The sequence below is a fragment of the Puma concolor genome, chromosome B4, assembly GCF_028749965.1.
Source record: "Puma concolor isolate L17-30 chromosome B4, mPumCon1.1.hap2, whole genome shotgun sequence".
Classification (NCBI taxonomy): domain Eukaryota; kingdom Metazoa; phylum Chordata; class Mammalia; order Carnivora; family Felidae; genus Puma; species Puma concolor.
This window is the reverse complement of record NC_141673.1, coordinates 49787585-49809309: the sequence shown is the minus strand read 5'-3', so window position 1 is coordinate 49809309 and position 21725 is coordinate 49787585. Positions and strand designations below refer to the sequence as shown.

The window sequence follows — 21725 nt, the reverse complement described above, 5'->3', positions numbered from 1 at the left end:
TGCCATGATCACTATGCCATTGGAAAAGCCCGGATAGAGACAAGGAAAGGTCTTCGGGCCAGGTTCAGTCAGGGAAAGACAGGCAAGGAATTTCAGAGACCCAATCCTTCCCCTCTGCTCCAACCCCAAGATTCTGCCTCCTCTTATCTGAGTGATAAGAAGGCAAACCTGTCCCTGTCACCCTGGGAGTCAGCAGGGCAGAACACTTAAGTGCCAAACAATATACTACCTCTTGATTCATATGCAACTAACTTGCATATCTGGGAGTGAATTCTGTTAATATGCAAGACCTCATTTTGGAATACAATCATTTAAACCGTCTGCCAGTGTTTTATGTCTAAGGCGGAAGGTTCGCTGGCAAAGGGAATGGCACTGGTCTCCCCTGACGCTCCACAATGTGCCACCTGGCACAGGATGTTTTCAATTCGTGTGTTTGTTTGAAATGTAAATAAAATCCTTATTGGGAAGAGTCTGTCACAATCTCAGGAAAAAGCTCAAATAAAGAAAAGGACCGTCACCACTGACATAAATTGGAAAGTTAAGAGGTGCCTTGGAAAAATCATAAGCAGCTTTCTACAAACCTAATGCTTTGCCTTAATAAAAGCACAGTCAGTATAATCCACAATGCTATCAAGATTAAAGGAGGAGCTAAGCCTGGAAACATGTGACACGGACTTTGTATGTTAGCATTCCAAAAAAGGAAACTCTGGAGATGGGCAAGCCAGAAGGCTGAAGGTCAATGGTGCTCAAGGTTTCATTGGGCATTGTTAGTTTATTCAGTGTATAAGCATTTAAAAAAAATTCTGTTCATCCAGTAACCTATTTTATATCAAGGTAATTGCTTTGTAGGAAAATAACTGATGGTCCTTGAACACACTTGGAAAAAACCTACTCTTAAAAAGTTTTCTCATGAGAAAATTCATTTTAATTTTAACTTAAACCTTCCCCATCTACACACACACACACACACACACACACACACACACACACACACGACTATACCTTTTCAGGTAAGTTGTCAAACAGATGTTTATACCTTACTGTCTAGGATCTGCCTTTGAATGGTAGTTGCAAACATACCCAGCATCTAGATCAGGGGTCAGCAAACTATAACTCCATGTCACAAATCTGACTGCTATCTGTTTTTGTAAATAATGTTTTGGTAAAACACAACTACATCTATTCCTTTATATATTGTCTACTATCTATGGGAGCTTTCCCTAGAATGGCAGAGTTGAATAGTCAAGACAGAGATAGTATAGCTTGTAAAGCATAGTAAGATATAAGCTATTTAGCCCTTCACAAAAAAAGGTTTTTGGACTCCTAACCTAGTAGATGCAAATTTCTGATATCAAGTCTATAGTTAACTTTACTCTTAAACTAGCCCATTCTCCTAGGATAGTTTGGATACTAGTGTATAATAAAAAATTGTTAATTCAAAAATGGCAATGTGGTTTTACGACTGTATGTTGATTGTTATTTCCCCAATATACTAACTTCTATTGGATGAAATGTTTTCTGTAAAACAGAATTATGAAACAGTTTAGACAGCACAGTGTGATGGCAAGTCAATGGCAAGACACTGCCCACAATGGAGTCCACATGCCCAAAGTGAGGAGGCTAATAAAATCAGGGGAGGGGCTAGAACTGCCTGAATCTCCTTAAGTGCGTATATTTCACAACTGTGGTGCCAAGAGTAAGAGCTAAACGAAAAGGAGAGCATGAGGACGTCTTTCTGGTGAAACAATGTTTTTCTCTTACAAATCTGAAATATTTTCTCTTTTGTGTTATATTAATTTTTCCCCTTTTGAAATAACAGGGTTTCATCTTCTGCCGAATGATTCCCCCTTTTGATTTCTGCATCAAATGAAAGTTAATTCCTTCACCTGGTTCACACAGACAGTTCCACAGGCTTAAACTGCATGATAAAAGAGGTTCAAATGGACAAATTTTTTCAGTAGGGGAAAATGGTAAAATTGCCAAGCTGAAATTTAAAAGAAATTTTTGTGTGTGCAGTTTTCATGGAATTGAAGGTGAAGGAACTGATAAGCCACACAATTTGAAGGCAATACGACGTATCTCAGTTCACGGGCTGTATGAAGTTTCCTCTCTCCATCCTGGGGGATGAGATCCATTGCATTTAGTAGTTCTGGGACCAGGGACAAGTCACTTCTACTTTTGGAGGGGGACTCAGTCACCATGACTGTCAGTAAAGAGTCGCAGCTGCTGTTGACAGGGCTCCTGAGAGGACTGAAAAGGACTGAACGGAAAGGATCCTTGGTGTTTGCCTTTGTCAGCAAAACCTCAGGAGAACCTCCACCAGTAGCTGGTGATGGAGAAAGAAGGAAGTGAAAGTAAAATCAAGCATTTTTGTTGCTATTTAAAAGCCACCCTAGGAACAAGCCTTGCAGGGTAAAAAGTTGAAACTAAATGAGGCTTTCAGTTTTCTGTGGGTTTCAGTGATTCAAATTAGCCTGAGGGCTCCCCTTTTGTCTCTCTCCGTGTAGCAGTGGTTACACCCGGGGTTGGCAGGAGATAAAATGCTGCTGTGCACACAGAAACTGCTTGTGCATTAGCCAGGGTCTCTCCGAAGGTAAAGTGCCTGAGCCACTTCCATTTTTTCTTTTTTAATATTCCTGGTATGTTAAAAAGTGCAATGCCAAAACAAAATTACAAACATTGTGATGCATTTTTCCAACAGAGACATTTATGTTTAAAAAAAAAAAAAAAAAACGAGTAATTTTAACACACCCATTTAAATAAGTGTCACATTAATTATCTTGTTTTTCAAAAGATGATAGCATGCATAAGAAATATTTATTTAGGGTATGCAATAGAGAATGAGATGCAAACTTAAGTGTGATGAATATATATATATATATATATATATATATATATAGGCTCATTGGGAGTGATGCCAAGCCTCTGTGTGACACCCTCTCAAATCTGAAAGTCTGGGTTAAAAGGCTCCCCTGCCCTCCTCCTCCCAGCTCCTCAGCCTCCAGCCCCAGCACTGAGACTTAACTGTTAGTATGCAATTATGACTCGGAAGCAGGGAGGAAGAAAGTAAGGGATTATGGGGAGGTCCATTATGGACTTCTTTCACAGATATTTTTCAAGTGCCTCCTACGTTCACAGTGTTGCCATTCAGCTCATATTCAGGGTTTGAATGTGGGCAGTTTTATTCTCTATTTGTGGTATCAGGCCTTTCTAAACCTCAGTGGTCTCATCGGCGACGTCATTTGTGAGGAACCTCACTGGAGGTTGTGAGGATTCGATGACGTACACACGTAAAGTATGACAACAGTGCCTGGAACGGTGAACAAGCAGTACAAACGTCATTGTGCCCAAAAAAGCTTAAATTCCAGTTCCTCACTCCATTCTCCCCTCTGCAAGCCGGTCTACCTGAAACAAATGCCTTGCAGTATCTAAAGATATTTGGTAAAATATAGATGAATAGTACTCCACTGATAAGGGTGGGGGGAAAAAGCATCACTATTAACAAAACTCTTAAAATTCATTAATCAGTCACTCAACAAGCAATGTGTTAGGCATTGTCTAGGGGCTCCCGTTATCATAGTGATCAAACCAGATATGGTCCCATGCTCGTGGCTGGGAGAGATATTACATACGTAAGTCATTTTGCATAATGTCAACTTTTTGTTAAAGTATAAAGTACATACAGAAATTGTAGGAATAATAGCACACAGTTCAATTAATTTTCATAAAGTGCACACACACACACACACACACACTCATAGCCAGATCAAAATCAGAATCTTACCAGTATCCCAAATACCTCCCTCTGCCCCCTTACACTCATGGCACGCGCGCGCGTGCACACACACACACACACACACACACACACACACACACACACACCATCCCACCCCGGGTAAATATTATTCTGACTTCTAAAACCACAGATTACTTTAGCTTGTTATGTTTAGTTTATTCTCATTCCTGCATATTATTCTCCTGTATTAATGAATATACCATTATTTGTGTATCCACTCTACTGTTGGATATTTGGGCTGTTTCCAGTTTGGGAATATTAGAAATACTACTACTGCACTTGATATTCTCGTACGTACCATTTGTCGGACATATGCATGCATTGTGTATACACTCCGGACTGAAATTGCCAAGTATAAGGCTTGGGTATAATCAGTTTTAATACACGCTAACAGCTTTCCAAAGTAGTAACAATTTGCACTGTGTGCAAAGTATGAGAGATCTGGTTGCTGTACATTGTGGTTGCTCCACAGCGTACGAGAGATCTACCTTGTCTCATCTCTCTCACTTTAGCCATTTTGGAGATCTGCTAAGGCATCTCCTTTCTGATGTTAATCTGTGTTTCCCTAGTGACTGACTAATGCAGTCCAATGCCTTTTTATATGTGTATCTTCTGTTTGGATATCTTCTCTTTTGAAGTATCTATTTTGACTTTTGCCCGTTTTTGTATTGAGTTCTCTTCCTTTTTCTTACTGACTTGAAGGAGTGCTCTTTACAGTCCAGATAATAAGAGACCTTTTACAGGAATATGTATTGAAACTCTCTTCTACTGGTCTCTGGCTTATCTTTTCACTCTCAGTGGTATTGGAAGAATTGATGTTCTTCATTTTAATGGAATCCAATTGATCAATACTTTTTCCCTTTATGGTTACTGCTTTTTTGTGTCTTAAGAAATCTTTGCCTGAGGCTGTTCTTGGGGAGGCAGCTAGTACAAGACTGGGAAATTGTTACACACTCTGTTGCCTGGACCAGCAAACAGTACAGTCAGGAGAGCAAATGGTGTCCCCAAGAAACCAAAGGGCAAGATGCCTATTCATGCCCTCTTTGTGAAGATATGCTGGGAGGGACATATGAAGAAAAATCCAGAGACTCCTGTGAACTATGCATTCTCCAAATGCTCTGGGAGGTGAAATACAGTGTGTGGGAGAGAGAAATGCGAATCTGATGAAATGGTAAAGGGCACGATGAGCAGGAAATGAAGGTCAGCGACCAGCTAAGGGAGATAAGAAGAAAGATCATAATATCCCAAATGTTTTCATACCCCATCTGGCTTTCTCCTTTTCTACTTAGACCTCTGTGCAAGATCAAATCTACACACCCAGGCATTTTCATTGAGGATGTGGCCAAAAAGCTGGTGATATGTTACGGTATGCAGGATTCCTAAAATTCCTCCACAAAGATATTCTACCTTAATCCCTGGAACCTATGGATGCGATGAGACGTCACTCACAATATGATTGTGTTCTATGGCAGAGTTGGTCTTAAAACAGGAGATTATCTGGATGGGCATGATGTAACCAAGAAAACCTTTCCAAGCAGAGACCTTTCTCCAGCAGGTGGAAGAGGAAGTCAGAGAGATTTGAGGAATAAAGGGGGTTTGCCTTCAAGATGTAGGAGGCTACCTGAAAGGAATCCAGGAAACTTTACAGGGCTGAGAGAGGGCTCTGGCCAAGAGCCATCAAGGAAACAGGGTCCTCAGTCCTACAACCACAAGGAAATGAATTCTGTCAGCCACTTGAAGGAGCCTGGAAGTGATGTCTACTCAGAGCCTGCAGATGAGGATTCAGGTTGGCTGATAGCTGGATTTCAGCCTTGTGATTCCCTGAGCAGGGATCCCAGTCATAACATACCAGACTTCTGGTCTACACAACTGTGAGCTGATCAACGGGTGCTGCTTTAAACTGCAAAGTTTGTAGGAATTTGTGACACAGTGCTAGAAAACAAAGGATGCGGAATAATTTGAGTGATACTGAGAAGCCCCCTTATAATGAGGCAACAAAGTTGAAGGAGATGAGTGAGAACGATGTTGTCAAACAGTCTAAAGGAAAATGGGAAGAAGGGGCCATCTAACATTCCCTGGGAAAAAGAGTGCAGGAGGGCGATTAAGAGTATGAGAAAGCGGTAAGAGGATGAGGAGGAGAGTAACTAATAAAACCTGTGAAGTGACCCACCTCCTCTCTGAGAAGGTGTCTGCGGCTCTCCTTGAGTTTGGTTCCACAACTGGAAATGGTCACACCGTAGTTTTTGAAGTGCTCTAGACATTGCAGGCGGTTTCCCGGAAATGCTTATGGATGTCAAGAGCACCCGAAAGTCCCATCAAAGGTGTTCATATTTATAAATGTTTTTAAAATAAAAAGACACTCTTTTGTTGTCTTCATTCCATCAACTTGAGATTTGTGTGAATGGGCAGTTAAAACCTTCCTGGGATGTAAAAAAAATGTATTTGGAAGGTAGTGCTATCCATTAGAAATCCTGTTAGGAACCGTAGAACTCTAGTTTGCTAAAAGGACACAACAGACTAGACCTCACGTGGTCCCCGCTGGGTAGTGTAATGTGGGAGGTTGCACCTCGTGTGGGGGGGTCCGGGGACGAGGACAAACCTGCTGATGCTGCTTCAGGTTGTCTTTTTCCAGAGTGCCAACATCCCGCAGACGTTCTTAGTCGTGGAAAAGGGCTATCAGCCGGCAGGAGACGTGTTCTGGTTCTTTTGGTGCAATCTGGTAGTTTGAAAACGAACCGGACAACTCTTCATTGTCAGAAAAGTGACCAGCCACTGCCTCCATGAAAGCGCAGAAGCCATCTGACCTTAAAACACAATTTGCAACGTTCTGTTATTTATTATTTATTTTTTTCAGTACGTTGAGAATGCGAAGACTTTATTTTCGTGTAAATGTTTCCACTGAAGCATAATGTAATACAGACGAGTGCATGCACAGCCGGCATGGAGCCGTACAAGTTTTCATAAAGTGAACACACCTGCATGACCACCAGCCAGGACGAGCCCCCCTCCCTTCATTCAGACCCCCTCTCCGGTTACAGCAGCCCCTTCTCGCCAAAGATAACCTCACTTCTCACTCTTAATATGACAGTTTTCGATTTCTCCCAGAATGCTGAGATGTTTTCGAAGCAAAATGGAGTATTACATTTTTTTTACTAGGAGGGAGTGGGGGGGGGGGGAGAGAAATTTTACCTCAAATTCACGGAGACCTGTTCCTGTTTCCTTTGAGAAGTTTCAGTCTTAACCTTTCCCACCTTGGTCTTGACCCATCTAATTTAATTTCCGGTATGGTGTGAGGCCGGATAACAGCCCAACCCTGGCCCAATCGAGAGCGCCGCGTCCCCACCCGGCCCCGCCCCTCGGCTGGTCCCGAACTCCCGTTTTGCTCTCGCGAGACGCTGCTCGGAGGCCGGCTGCGTCTCTTTGGGTCTGTGCTCCTCCTGTGTCCCCGTTTGAGGACGTGTCTTCAAGGGAATTGCAGCTGTGTGTTTGCGTCCCAGCCCTTGTATCTTTTAGAAATGCTTGGTTTCTCTGTCCCCAGCTTCTCAGCGTCTGCCGGGACCAAGAAGGGAGGACTGTCCACGGGCTCGGGGCTGCGGAGTCGGCTCTCCTCTTGGAGGGCCCCCACGCTCTTTTTAGCGCTGACAGTTCTCCGCTTTCTTCCAGCAGGTGATACCCGCCGTGAAGTTGACCTTTCTCGTTTTGCTGGAGGGAAGGGCCGGTCAGCTTCAAGTTACTACGCACGCACACATCACTTACGACAACAGATACGTTTTTCACTGTACTTGTGATAAAATTATGAAGGAAAGCAAGCCCGCGTGTCCTACTATATTAAGAGGGAATATGAGGAGTCTCTGTTTTAAAAGTTCAGTCTCTCTTTTTTTTTTTGAATTGAGATATCATTGACATAGAAGATGGTGTAAGTTTAAGGTGTACAGTGTGTTGATTTGACACATTTACGTATTACGATATGATTACCCTGGGAACATTGGCGAATACCTCTATCCCATCGTATAATTATCATTTCTTTTTTTGTGGTGAGAACATTTAAGATCTAGTCTCTTGGCAACTTTGAAGTGTAGAAGACAGTATTGTGGACTATAATCACCATGCTGTGCGTTCGATCTCTCGAACTTGCTCATCTTCTGGTTGCCGAGTTCAAACCCTTCAACATCTCCTCAATTCTTTCACCCCCTAGGCCCCGGTAACCACCATTCTACTCTTTCTATGATTTGGGTTTTTTTAGATTCTAGATGTAAGTAACAGTATACAGTCTTTCCCTGTCTGACTTATCTCACTTCACGTGACGCCCTTAATTTCCATTTCACCACATCCTCTCCAACACTTGTTTTCTCTGTTCTTCCTCTTGATAGTCATTCTAACAGGTGTGAGGTGATATCCTGCTGTGATTTTGATTTGTATTTCCTGATGATTAGTAATGTTGAGCGTCTTTTCATGCGACTGTTGGCCATTTAGATGTTTTCTTTGGGAAAATGTCCACTTAGTTCCTCTGCCCATTTTTAAATTGGATGGTTTGGTGGGGTTTTTTTGCTATTGAATTGCATGAGTTCCTTATATATTTTGGATATTAACCCGTTATCAGATATATGGTTTGCACATTTTTTCTTCCATTCCATAGGAATTTTGTTGATGGTTTCTCGCACTGTGCTGAGCTTTTTAGTTTGATCACTGTCTTCTATAGAAGCTGCTATAATTTCTCAAAGCACACCTGAGCCCTGAGCACATCAACAGTGTATTAGCAGAAGAAGCCAGCAGCTTAACATGTAATCCCACTTTCCCCATCAGTCCTTCATTTGGAACAAGTAATTTAGCCTCTCAAAGTCCCAATTTCCCTGATCCTGGCATTTCTTCTTCACCTTAAGAGCAGGATCCTATCTTTTAAGTGCTTTAAACCCTTGGAACAAAATGCAGTCTCTCACTGACTTGGGTAATTTGAAAAGAGGTGCCACTGAAAAAAATGTTAACTTCTTTAAAATGGTGAATATATGCTTGAAAATCAAGACAGTATTTTTTTTTTTTTAAGGTAGGGAGGAAGCAAAAGAAATTCCCATAAAGCTACATACGACCCAAAAGGTACTGAGAGACAATCCCTAGAGAAAGGATATCTAAGGCAAATGTCACTGCCTTCACACAATTTCTTCTATGGTTGCTTCCAACTCCACTCCAGCAGCTGGAATATGGCCACAGATTTATAGAAGAACTCCTTTGTAGGAATTGTAATTAAAAGCCAACAATTAATATTATCATATGGATAAAGGCTGAGCTTATCTTGATAATATCCTGGGATGGATATTCAATGGAGTTCAGGGCACTTTGTTTCGTGCTTAAATTTGCAACTGACAATGTCTAGTGATCAAGAAAGTTTTCAAAAACAAAGCTGAGGAATGGATGAAGGCCAAGGAGTGAGTGGGATGATCCTTAGGTAAAGAGAAGGATGTGCTTGCTTCCTGGCAGCTGGCCTCCAGCTGATGAAACTGTAATGCTGTAGGACAGTCAGGGACCTCAGTAATCTGAGTGATCACCCCTTTGGGAAAAAATACATACATAATTAATTGAAATTCCCTTCTAAAGCAGGGTCAGAAGAAAATGAATGTTGTCAAAGGGGAGCCAACACCAAGAGATAACCTCAGCTAATAGAGGATGTGATGGCTCAGAAGATAAACAAAATAAAGTGTAGGAGAACTGCAAGAAAAACAAATGAAGGGAAATAGGGAGAGAATCAAACACAGGATGAATTGGAAGGAAGTGACTACTTGGGGACAAGCCAGGGGAAAATATGAAAAAAATAAAATAAAAGAGCTTACTTTTCTGGTGGAGGATGATGAAAATGGGGGAGACTCTGCAGGTGTGGGTGCGGGAGGAATATGGGAAATCTCTGTACCTTATGTTCAATTTCACTGTGGGACCGAAAACTGCTCTAAAAAAATAAAACTAAATCTTTAAAAAAAAAAAAAAAAAAGGAACTTAGAAAAAGCCAATCACACACAACACTGATTGCTGGGGTTGGAGGAGGAGTGTTGGCATTCATTAGAAACGCATCTTATTCAAAGGCTTGGACCTTGATCTCTTTTTGATTTAGCAGCAGGGACAACTCTCTTGGGATTTGGGCTCAAGGGGAAAAAAAAAAAAAAAGAAAACACAGAAACAGCCATGCTGAGCAGAGAAAGGCCACAAACAGGGGAGCGGACAAACTACCACAGGAAGTCTCTCAAGAGGGTCCCTCTCTTTCTCTATCCTTAGAGTTCTGCCCCTACTTCTTCATATCCTCTCCTTCATGTTTTGCCATGCTTCGTCATTCTTTCATGAGACTGTCCCACTGGTCACTTCTGTTACTTTATACTCCTCATCCAATAGGAAACAGGATAATAGCAATAAAAGCAAAGGTTGATGATAATATATATTATTATATATTACACGTATTATGTAATTTATAATATGTACCACTGCATATTATATATCTTAGTACATATTACTATTGAGGATAAGCATATACCATTCTCAAAAGTCTTCTTTTGACTCCAGATCTGAGTTTTATCTTGGCACTTGAAGGCTCATAGTATTTTAAAAGACATTCTAACTCTTGCTGGATCTCAGAATACCCATTTCTGAACTTGTACAATTTCTATGTTACCATTATTTTCAAGTACATATTTCCTACATTATAGTACAATGAAACTGTCAAGCAAGTTATAAATATAATGATACTTTGTACTTTTAAGTATTATATTCCTGGAGCCAGAATTTCCCAAGCTTCCTTGCAAGCCAGACAAGTACTATGTATTTGCGATTTTATAGCTGAGAAAACTGAAGTATAGAGAAGTTACGAGCTTGAGCCAGTGCCTTACAGCAAGTCAGAAATAAAACTGGAATTTAAGAGAAATAAGTCACACTCAACATTGGATTTCCTGTACAGAGAAACATGAAATAAGAAGGAAAAATTACACATTAGGGCTGTGAAAGTTTTTAATCAAGTTTATGTATTTACCAGTTAAAAGCTAATATTTCATAAGCAATGACATTTAAGAGTACTACTAATAAAGAATAATGTGGTTTTATTTTCGTAATTTGCTTCTTGATTGCTGATGAAAATTTGTCATAAAAACATAAATTTTCATGCTTTTAGTGCAAGTGTGGAGAAAATGAAGTGAGCTTAAAAAACAGTTATTAAATTTGTTTCATTCAGGTGTGGATTTACGCTGGCAGATTCCATGTTATCATCTAGCTTTGGGGGAGATGAGAAATCAGTTAAAATGATGTCTGTAATTTTCAAGGGTCCTTCAAGCTGCTATTAAAGGTAAAGCTGCATGCTTTAGATTAAAAAAGACTTTGTCAACAGTCAAAAACATAGGGCATTTGCTTCAAATTCCTAGATCTTATAGTTAGGCAAACCCAAGCATGAGATTGCTAGGCTAACTGGCATTCCAATCCGGAAACTGCTAGAGAACTAAAGTCTGATGCTTTTGTGGAAGGGTGGGGAGGGCAGGGAGGGGTGGTGAGTAGGGATTTGGAATATGGAATTTGGTCTGGGGTTTGCTCCGAGGTTGTGTCAGACCCACCCAATCAGTGCAGTGTGGCAGTGTCCCACCTGTCACCTTCCAGCTTTCACTAGTGAATTGCTGGGCTACACCCACGAAATTCTGCACCTCTTTGTAATGCACAACGCCTAGCACTAGGCTGTGTTGATTTCCTGGAAAGGAAATCAGATTTGAGGTGAGATGACCCACATCTCAATCCCGTGCGGGCTGAGTGGCTTTGAAGGAGTCACTTTGACCTTTTTGGACCCCAGTTTGTCTTCTATACAAGAGGGATAACAGTATCTCACAGAATTGTTTCTCTGTGTCACACTGATGCCTTCTGCTTCTATCTCCCTTTTGCTTCTAGCACTTAACTCCTGAGAGCTCTCTTTAACAAGCTATAAAATATATACTGTCATTGGAGCTGGCTCAGGTCACAGGCCTCTGTGCTAAGTTTAATGCTCTGCTGTTGTCTTCAAGTTCTTAATTTTCAAACACATAGCTTGAATTTTCCATTTTGCACTAAGCACTACAAATTATGTAGTCAGGGCTACCCATTACCTTTTTCTAACTAATGAAAAAAATGCCTGATTTTGGAATTTCTTGGAATTTGCTTCATTCCAAATCATCTGCTTTGAGTATCCCTATGTAGCATGTAGTTATAAATTACTATTTTTGGTTAAAATAGTTTGTATTCAATATATGGTTTATACGTGTGTGTGCTTTCCTGATAAAGCAAAAAGCAATATTCTGACCCAACGATTGATTCTCTCTAGACTATTTAGATCCTGAATTTCTTTAATTTTTTTTATTATTTATTTTTGAGAGAGAGAGAGAGAGAGAGCAAGGGAGAGCATAGAGAGGGAGACACAGAATTTGAAGCAGGTTCCAGGCTCCAAGCTGTCAGTACAGAACCTGATGCGGGGTTCGAACTCACAAACCGCGAAATCATGACCTGAGCCGAAGTTGAACACTTAACTGACTGAGCCACCCAGGCACCCCTAGATTCTGAATTTCTGGAGGTAATACATTTTGTATTTTTGTCCTAGTGCCTGGCACATTGAGAATGCTCAACAAAAGGTAGTGGAACGTATGTATATCATATATACTCTATCAGTCTGTTGTGAGAGACAGTCTCTTTGGATGGTGAAAGCATCCTTACAGGGTGATTTATGGTTTTATTTCCTTTATTGTGGCTTATTGTTGTTAAGGGTATTTGATTTTCAAAATACCAGTTGCTGTATCTTTCTTCAAGTACTTAAAAAAATTTTTTTTAATGTTTATTTACTTTTGAGAGAGAGACAGACAGACAGACAGAGCATGAGCAGGGGAGGGGCAGAGAGAGCTGGAGACACAGAATCCGAAGCAGGCTCCAGGCTCCGAGCTGTCAGCGCAGAGCCCAGCACGGGGCTTGAACTCACAAACTGTGAGATCATGACCTGAGCTGAAGTCGGACACTCAACTGACTGAGCCACCCGGGTACCCCATCTTCAAGTACTTTTTAATGTGTCCCCTTAAAATCTTTGACTCTCTAGGAAAAAATGCAAATATACTTACTGTTTTATTCCCAATTATAATAGAGTCAAACCTGATATTTTTGTCAAAGCAAGTTGGGTTGCTTGACTTTTGGGGGGTATGTTATATGGTGATGAAATGACAATCAAATGATTTTAGAGTACAAAGTTGGTTTAGCTCATGGGTTTCAGGTATACATTTGGGAGAGGTGGGCATTTCTGCAGGGGGAAGCAGTAGTAACAAATCAGAAGGCAGAGCTTGTATTAGTTGCCTATTGCTACATAAAAACTTGCTCTGAAACACATCAGCCTAAGACAACATTTATCTTTCCCATAGTTTTGGCGGGGGGGGGGGGGGCGCAGGAATCTACGAGGAATTTAACTAAGTTGTCCTGGCTCAGGGTGTCCTACAAAGCTGCAGTCATCTGAAGGCTTGACTGGGGCTGGAGGATCTGTTTCCAAGAAGGCTCACTCAAGGCTGTTGGCTGGAGGCTTCGGTTCCTCTCTATGTGGCCTTTCTACGGGGCTGCTTGAGGGCCCTTAAGATACGGCCACTGACTTCCACCAGAGCAAATTACCCAAGAGTCCAAGGTCAAGGTGTCAGCATGGTCTTATTCTGGTGAAGACTCTCTTCTGGGTTCATAGCCACCAGCTGCTCACATGGTGGAAGGGGTGAGAGATGTCTGTGGGTTTTGTTTTGTTTTTTTACAAGAATACTGATCCCATTCATGAGGGTTCCATCCTCTTAACCTAAACACCTTCCCAAAGCCCCATTTCCTAACACCCTTACATTGGCATTTGGATTTCAACATATGAATTTGGGGGAGGGGGCAAAAATGTTCAGATCATAGCAGAGATCCGATGTGGGAGGGGATTATTAGAAGGTGTGAGTATCAGAGGTGGGAATCACTGGGGACTATCTTGGATACTGACTACCACAGAGTTGGTGGGTAAGTATTAGCCTTTTCCCTGAGTTCCACCTAAAGTCAGCTGCAAAAGAGGGGCAATTCACAATGTTTGGCTTCTTAGGAGCCCTGCACAGCAGTCTAAAGGCCGGTTTCCCAGACTCAGGTTTATTTTCAAGTCTAGTCAATACATTTTTATTAGATACTGAATCAGGGGCTGCATTTTACAACCTTGGAAGAACAAGCATCCATGTAAATGACGCCATTTGAAGCGGCCCTACTTCCTGCATTCTCTGTACTGTGTTAAGTACCACCAGGTCAGGGGCACAGGTTGTCTTAGAGAAAAATAAGCAAAAAACCAATATGGTGTGATGCATAATCAAGCAATGGAAAGTGCAATTCAGATCAAACACTGTAAGGATTTAGGGGTCCCTGCTGGTTTGGAAAAATGCAAGGCTTCCCGAAGGTATAGGTTGCCTGAGAACTGAATAAAGAGATGCCATGAAGAAGCGAAGGGGCCTGAGGGTAAGCGGGGAGCCCAGAGCATGCCGGGAAGGGGCAAGAGGCTCATTCCGAAGTCTCAGAGGCTTCAGTGAGGCTGGCTTATGCCCTCAGGGGAAGGCCAGAGGGTCCCACTCTCCCTTTAAATCAGGAAGATGGAAGGAAACAGAACTATCACTAGAGAAGAGGCCAAAGCCACGGACACCTATCCGATACCCACCGTGTGCAATGCACTTTCTATGTGATTTTATTTGACCTCCAAATGACTGGGAGAAATAACTTCTTTACAGAAGTGGGTTTTGAACCCAGGGTTTTCTGCATTCAAAGCACACACTATTTTCACAAGACACTCACTATCTCTGCAGGATGGATCAGCTAGAACCTGGAAAAACAGATTGGACTCCCTGGTGACTCCAAGTCAGAGGAGGGAAGGAGGACCCTTTGTAAATGGCATTTAGCCATTGGGTAAACTTCCTCCTTTCTGCCCACAATCCTAGAAGGCAGGCTTTGACTTTTCTAGAGACTTCATAAAGGCACAGCTGTCCACAACCTCCACCCTGCCTCCCATTGTTGAGACAAACCCATTCTGGACCAGGTCCAAATGTGCCCCATGGAGGAAGAGAGAAGGGTTCACTTCACACTCCTTTCAAAATGGAAGCGCTTGCTTTAAGTCAAATTAAGTTTAAATTTTTTTAATATTTATTTATATTTGAGAGAGAGAGGGACAGAGCGTGAGTGGGGGATGGGCAGAGAGAGAGGGAGACACAGAATCTGAAGCAGTTAGCCACATTAAGTTTAAAAGGCAGTTTTTCATACGGAGATGAGAATGACTTATTTCTCACGTGGAGATGAGAGTGGTGTTTATTTTTATTTTTACTTATTTTATTTTAGAAGAAAGATCAGGAGCAGAAGAGAGGGGGGCAGATAGAGACAGAGAGACAGAGAGACAGAGAATCCCAAGCAGGCTCCACACTCAGCACAGAGCCCACAACCCTAGGATCATGACCCGAAATCAAGGTCCAAGGCTCAACCAATGAGCCACCCAGGTGCCCTGAGAGTGGTGTTTAGAGAAGAGATAACAATTATGTGGGCCAATAAAGTGAAAGGAAGGATCAAATCATAGTTTGGGAAAGAATACAGAAGAGGCATTTGGTGCTTAGACAGCATAGTGAAGAAGAGTCAGAAAAGCCAAGTTCAAATTCTGGTTCCCTGTCTAAGATTTGTGGCTTAGATCAATATACGTGAGTTCATGGTCTCACCTATGAAATACAGATGATGGTGCTTCCCTCATTAGAATATTGTTTCAAAGGAGATAACATTAAATACTAATACGGATAGCACATAGTAAATGCTACATAAGTTGTAGCTGCTTTCATTAAAATGACTTATCAACTACGGTCAGCTTTGGCTAAAAATATAACATATCTGCTTTCTTAGGTAAACATCTGCTAATGGGGGGAAGGTGTTCACCTAAGAAGGAAGACGATGCATTCTTAGTGACACTGCACACGGTGGTGGTGGGGAAGCAGCTTTAGAGTAGGCAGGTGCCATGAATACTCCCCAGAGTTAGAAAAACACACAGAACCAGGAGCGGTTAAAAATACTACCATCTTCTGCTCAGAGGGATGGCAAGATGGAGGAAGATGGGGACAGTGATGGTGTTTTGGGGTGTATGGACATGAGCGAGCCAAAGCTAGGGCAGAAGATTGAATGTACCAATAGGTTTGGAGGTAGTTTGTGGAGAATATGTGCTGTGCACATTATCATCAGGGTTCCACCTCAGGTCATCAGTGTCTTAGTGACAGACGCGAGAATGCAACACAGGCTCCCTGAAACCCATGCCATTTGGGGGAATATGGATGCTAAACCTCTCTTCTGACATTTCCTGGCTAGAGTTTAACTGAAGCAAAGCTATCTTTAGTGCCCAGTGGGAGAAAGTGAATTAAAGTCTCCCCATGCTGTTATTCATCAGTTTCTCTACAATTATCATTGTAAGACCAAGTTATCAAAGAGATTCCAAGACTTTCCTCAGTGGAGTGCCAACATGGGGTGAGGAAAGAGACTCAACACTTAAGAGAAAAGTTGAAGAGGTTAAAGCTTTGGGAGACAGAGACAACTCAGCCTGAGAACTCTGAGGACCTTGCCTTGAAGAAGGACAGTGTGTGTGTGTGTGTGTGTGTGTTGGGGGGTGTTCAGTCAACAAAAGGAATCCTAAATAGCTTTGCTTTTGCTGTGTATGTGGAATGAAATAGCTTTTCCCCCTGTTTTTCTTCTTTTTTGGAAAAATAGATTCTAAAGATGACAAAGAAAATTATAAGCTTCCTAAGGAAGAAGGATTGGAAATTAGTCTCAAAACAACTTTGTAATTATGTCTGTGTATTTTAGGTGTTTTGCCTTAAACTAAAGGTAGCCATCATTATGCTATGATGTCAGCTTAGTTCTATTATCAACACAAATGTGCACACTATATTACAGAAGGTGGGTTCAGTTATGACTTATTTATTAGACTTAAGAAACATGACATAAAGGAATATTCCCAGAGATGATTGAGGTGAAGTACCTGAATTAGTCACCACTTACAGTTCCTCTTCTAGTATGTGATTACGTAGACCAGGGAAAGAGAATTCCTTACAAAATTCTCCTCATCTAGGACTATTCCTTACACTTCTCATTTTGCAGACATCTGAGAGGAAAACAGAGCAAAAAGAAAGCTCATTGCTCACCTAGTAGTGTAGGAGTATGAACTAAACTCTCTAGTCTACATCATTTGTATGTTACACCCTCTGGGACTATAAATTACTTAAACAAAAAAGTAGGAATGAAAGATGGAGAATTAACCCCCTTTGTTTACTCCCTGTAACAAGCCATCAGATAATTAAAATCACAACAATCTTTGTCCCACTGGCAGCTCCATTTATCCGAGTGTGTAAATCATCCTGTCACCTCTTCACCTTACCTTGCCAGAGCAATAAGAATTTAATTACATCCAAATGTCTCGGATGCATTTGCTTGCTTCATTCTGCCTTACACTCAGAGCAAAGATAAAGCCTGACAGTTCTTTTTTTCTTTCTTCCTTTTTCCTTTTCTTTCTCTTTCTTTCTTTCTTTCTTTCTTTCTTTCTTTCTTTCTTTCTTCTCTTCTTTCTTTCTTTCTTTCTTTCTTTCTTTCTTTTTCTTTCTTTCTTTCTTTTTTGAGGGTGGGGGAGAGAGAGAGTGAGAGAGAAAACAAATGGGGGAGGGGAAAGGGAGAGGAAGAGAGAGAATCCCAAGCAGGCTTCATACCCAGTGCACAGAGCCCGATAAGGTTTCCATCTCGTGACCATGAGATCATGACCTGAGCCGAAATCAAGAGTCAGACGCTGAAGCGACTGAACTACCACCCAGGTGCCCCAGTTCTTTTTTATTTCTTAAACCCAAAGTTGAGCATCCCATAAATGCAAAACACTTCCAAAATATATAGCAAGAAAATGAATGTATGTTACATTTAGATTAAACATGCGATCCTAGGACAATTTTAGAAACATTTTGGAAGTTGAGGAAGTAGAAAGAAGAATGTTTATTTATTCGTAGGACTTAATGCAGCTTACCTACAAGAAATTTCAAATAATTCTTCTCAAAACAAGAACATGTGCCCAATACATTCCATCACGAGTTATAAATGTGAGTTTGGGAAGGTAGAAAGTCACACAGGGTGAGACTCTTCCTGGCACTCATGAAGAAGAAGGTGTTAAGACAGTCAAATCAGATGAGAGTTCCATAGGGCGTTGACCTTTATAAATTCTAGTTCTGATGGCAATGGCCGCCTCTCCTTATAATTTGATTGTGTCTGATCGCCACAGTCCTGGGGGTACACAGGCTTCTCTCTGGTCTGACTGAAGTACTTCCCTGAAGACAAGAAGCTGGAGCAGCTCCCAGAGCGGGAAGCCCAGCCTGATAGAACTCTTGCATTCCAAGTATGGCAGATATGTGTTATCATCCCCCAGAAGACTCTCCCCTACCTGTGGCTAGGTATAATCTTGTGACTAAATTCTAACAAGAGAGATGTCAGCAAAAAGGTTGTAAGCTTCTGAGTACCTTTCCGGAAAGATAACTACTGTGCACCCTCGAGTTCATTACACTTTTGTAATTACTCTTTTGTCCCTTCTTCTATTTGGGACTGGAAGGTAAACCTCGTGGATGACCCCCACTCTAGTAGTGATGTCCAAGAGGAAGACTAGAGGAATTTGAAGTCTTGAGGACTTTGTGAGCCTACTATTACAGCTCTATACCTCTTATACCTCCTAATTTCATTTAGGTGAGAGAGAAATACATTTCTATCTCATTTAAGCCACTGCTACCTTGAGTTTTCTGTAACTTGCGGCTAAAGGTAAAAGGTAGGTAAAAGATGAGATTTAGTTGTTTGTTTTTGCCAGTTTTGAATACATCAGTGACAATCCCAAGAGACTGACGCCTGATAGGCACATGAGAGAGTACAGTTTTGTTGTAGGCCCATTCTTGAGATTCTAGGAGACTCTCCTGATCCATGCTAGTGGGTAGCTTGGAGTCACTCACAAGTTTTCCTTGGGACCAGACTACTCCTGGTAAATGTTAAGAATTTATAACGAAGAGTGGCATGTCAGCAACTCTTTAAATATGTGTGTGTTAAGACTAATTAGGAAGAGATGGGTAAAAACTAGAATAGGTTACGCTCTTCGGGACGGTTATTTCCGAGAAGAGAAGTGAACTGAGAATTAACCACTGTTCCAAATGGTAGCTCCTCAAATGGTGTCAGCAAACACATGCGAGAGTTCAAGATTCTTTTGTGAGAATTAAACAATTATTATCCAAAATTTAAAAAGAGGGAAGATGGGAAGGGTACCGAACTTATTTAGATAAACTCAACCGCAATTTTTGCAATTATGGCGAAACCACAGTTCATTGCAATTATTTTGCAGCTTCTTGTGCCTAGAACTTCTTTTGTGCTCACGATAGTATGGTGTTTCAGTAGGCCTGGTTCTGTCTTAGTTCTTCTTTTGAGATAGTTACTTGTCATTGGAACTCTCAGCCACATTTGACATCTCATCCTTGATTAGGACTCTATCTTATACGTTGCTTCATCCAGCATAGGGGTTGGCAAGCTGTGGTTCATAGGCCCAATTTTAGTTCAGGGGCTAAGAATGTTTTTTATGTTTGTAAATGGTTCAAAAAATTTAAAAAAGGATAACATTTTATGACAAGAAAAGTATATGAAACTTACATGTTGGTGTCTATGAATAAAGTTTTATTTGAATGCAGCCATATTTGTTTATTTACGTGTTGCCTATGGCTGTTTTCACACTATAATGGTGGAGTTAAAAGTTGCACCACAACCTGTGTGGCCTGCAAAGCCTAAAATATTTAGTGTCTGGCCCTTGACAGAGAAAGTTGGCTGAGTTCAGATTTAGCATAATGTGACACTTAGTTTTGGAATTCAGAAGTAGAATCACAGAATTCAAGAGTTGAAAGGGTATCAGAAAGCCTCTTGTCAACAACTCTGACACATCCCTCGCCAAAGTCAACAGTCAGCTATTCCATTCTTAGAAATAGTTACTTAAAAGGCAATTCTCGTGGTCATTAATTTTTCCTAGCTTTACTCTCTGAGCATAGCCAGGGGTTGGCATGTAATAGGTGCTTTGAAATACTCAATTATTCAACAATTACTTAGCACTTTCTATGTGACAGCATTATTCTCAATACTTTACAAGTAATTCATAGAACACTATAGGGTAGGCGCTGTAATTATCTTTACAGTGGAGGACACTGAGGCACAGGAAGGTTAATTCAGTTTTCCAAGGACACATAGCTTCCCAAGAGCTTAAGCTGGGACTGGAACTTAGTCTGGCTCTGGATTTTGGGTTCTCTGCTGCCATTTACTGCAGCATGAATGGGTAAACATTTGATGGTTGCATTCTATGTGTCAGCCCTTCACTAGGTAGAGGTGGCTACCAAATTCCTAAAATATATATATACAGTTCCTCCAAAAGCTGAAGCCATATAATGCTGCAATATGAGAAACAAGGGAGCATATATTCTTGCTGTATTTTCTGTTTTTGCTATGTAGTTTTTTTCACTTCTAGATACACTGAGGATAGTTACAGGATCTGGAAACCATCTACTATAAAGCAATGTTGAAAAATCTAGGGATATTTAACCTGGAGAAGAGAACTCTGGTTGGAACATGACTGGGGCAGTTCTAAGCTTTCCATGACATTCATGAGATCTAGAGGAAGAAAGAGCATTATCTCCAATGCGTTAAGAAGAGCAAAGAGATTTAGTTCCTGGGAACCTCCAGCAACCCCCACCCCCTGTGTAAACCAGGGTTCTCCAAGAGCTGATATCAAGGTAGTATCATATGTGTTGAGCTTTTTGTTTTTTCAAGTGTATTCATTTTGAGAGAAAGTGTGAGTGGGGGAAGGGCAGAGAGAGAGGAGATCTGAGAATCCCAAGCAGGCTTCATGCTGTCAGCTCAGAGCCCAATGCGAACCACAAGATTGTGACCTGAGCCTAAGTCTAATGCTTAGAAAGCTGAACCACCCAGGCGCCCCGGTATGTGTCGGGCTTTCTTTTTTTTTTTTTTTTTTTTTAAATTTTTTTTTTTTCTTCAACGTTTTTATTTATTTTTGGGACAGAGAGAGACAGAGCATGAACGGGGGAGGGGCAGAGAGAGAGAGGGAGACACAGAATCGGAAACAGGCTCCAGGCTCTGAGCCATCAGCCCAGAGCCTGACGCGGGGCTCGAACTCACGGACCGCGAGATCGTGACCTGGCTGAAGTCGGACGCTTAACCGACTGCGCCACCCAGGCGCCCCTGTGTCGGGCTTTCTTAAGGGAAAATGCACTCTGAAAGGAAATAGGGAGCTGGGCAGGCGGAAAGAGCAGTGAGCCCCTGATGGAAGTCTCATGTGGAGTGAAAGAAAGAGGGAGAATGTGTTTTTTACTGCTGTGCGGTCTAAGCAGAAGCTTAGAAGAATCCTTTCGCTGAAATCAGCTGACAAAACAGTTCAGAGTCTCCCAGAAACCAGTCTGTCTTAGTACCCTTAGGATCTGAAAACTTGGGGATGAAGTTCAAAGTGCAACACCTGGGGCCCCCGGTCAGTGACGAACCTGTGATGGGAAGTGTGTGAGATGCATCATCACGGCCACTACATCTCTCCTCACGTCGTGTTGGTCAATTATTAAATCGGTCTTTGTGACGGGATTAAATGCCCTGATTGGCTGAGGGCCTGAAATTCATGAACCAATCACTCCGACCATGGCGATGGGATTTCCCAAAGGCCCATTAAGTCCACTGTCAAGGTGAGCTTCCCCTCCACCTATGGGTTATGGGGAGGAGGGGCTAATACCTACATAAAAGTCTGCGTATCCTTAGGAAGGGGAAAGGGGAATAACGTCTATGATTTTGCAGTTCGTCCCCTGGGAGATGTGATGCCAAAACCTGTGCTTTGTCTGCACCACAGCAT

At 41.6% G+C, this 21725-nt stretch overlaps 2 long non-coding RNA genes across 2 annotated transcripts in view; one reads left to right on the top strand and one right to left on the bottom strand.

The window, feature by feature from the left end:
• Window positions 1-7126, bottom strand: part of LOC147579056 (uncharacterized) — a 77186-nt gene extending 70060 nt beyond the window's left edge. Inside the window, exons 1-2 of the long non-coding RNA XR_015253504.1 lie at window positions 6986-7126; window positions 6396-6600 (exon numbers count right to left, since the gene is read on the bottom strand). This is a non-coding gene — a long non-coding RNA (uncharacterized LOC147579056). The remainder of the gene's footprint in view (window positions 1-6395; window positions 6601-6985) is intronic.
• Window positions 6991-7605, top strand: LOC147579055 (uncharacterized). The gene is made up of 2 exons (XR_015253505.1): window positions 6991-7276; window positions 7463-7605. It is a non-coding gene; the product is annotated as an uncharacterized LOC147579055 (long non-coding RNA).
• Window positions 7606-21725: the final 14120 nt, after the last annotated feature.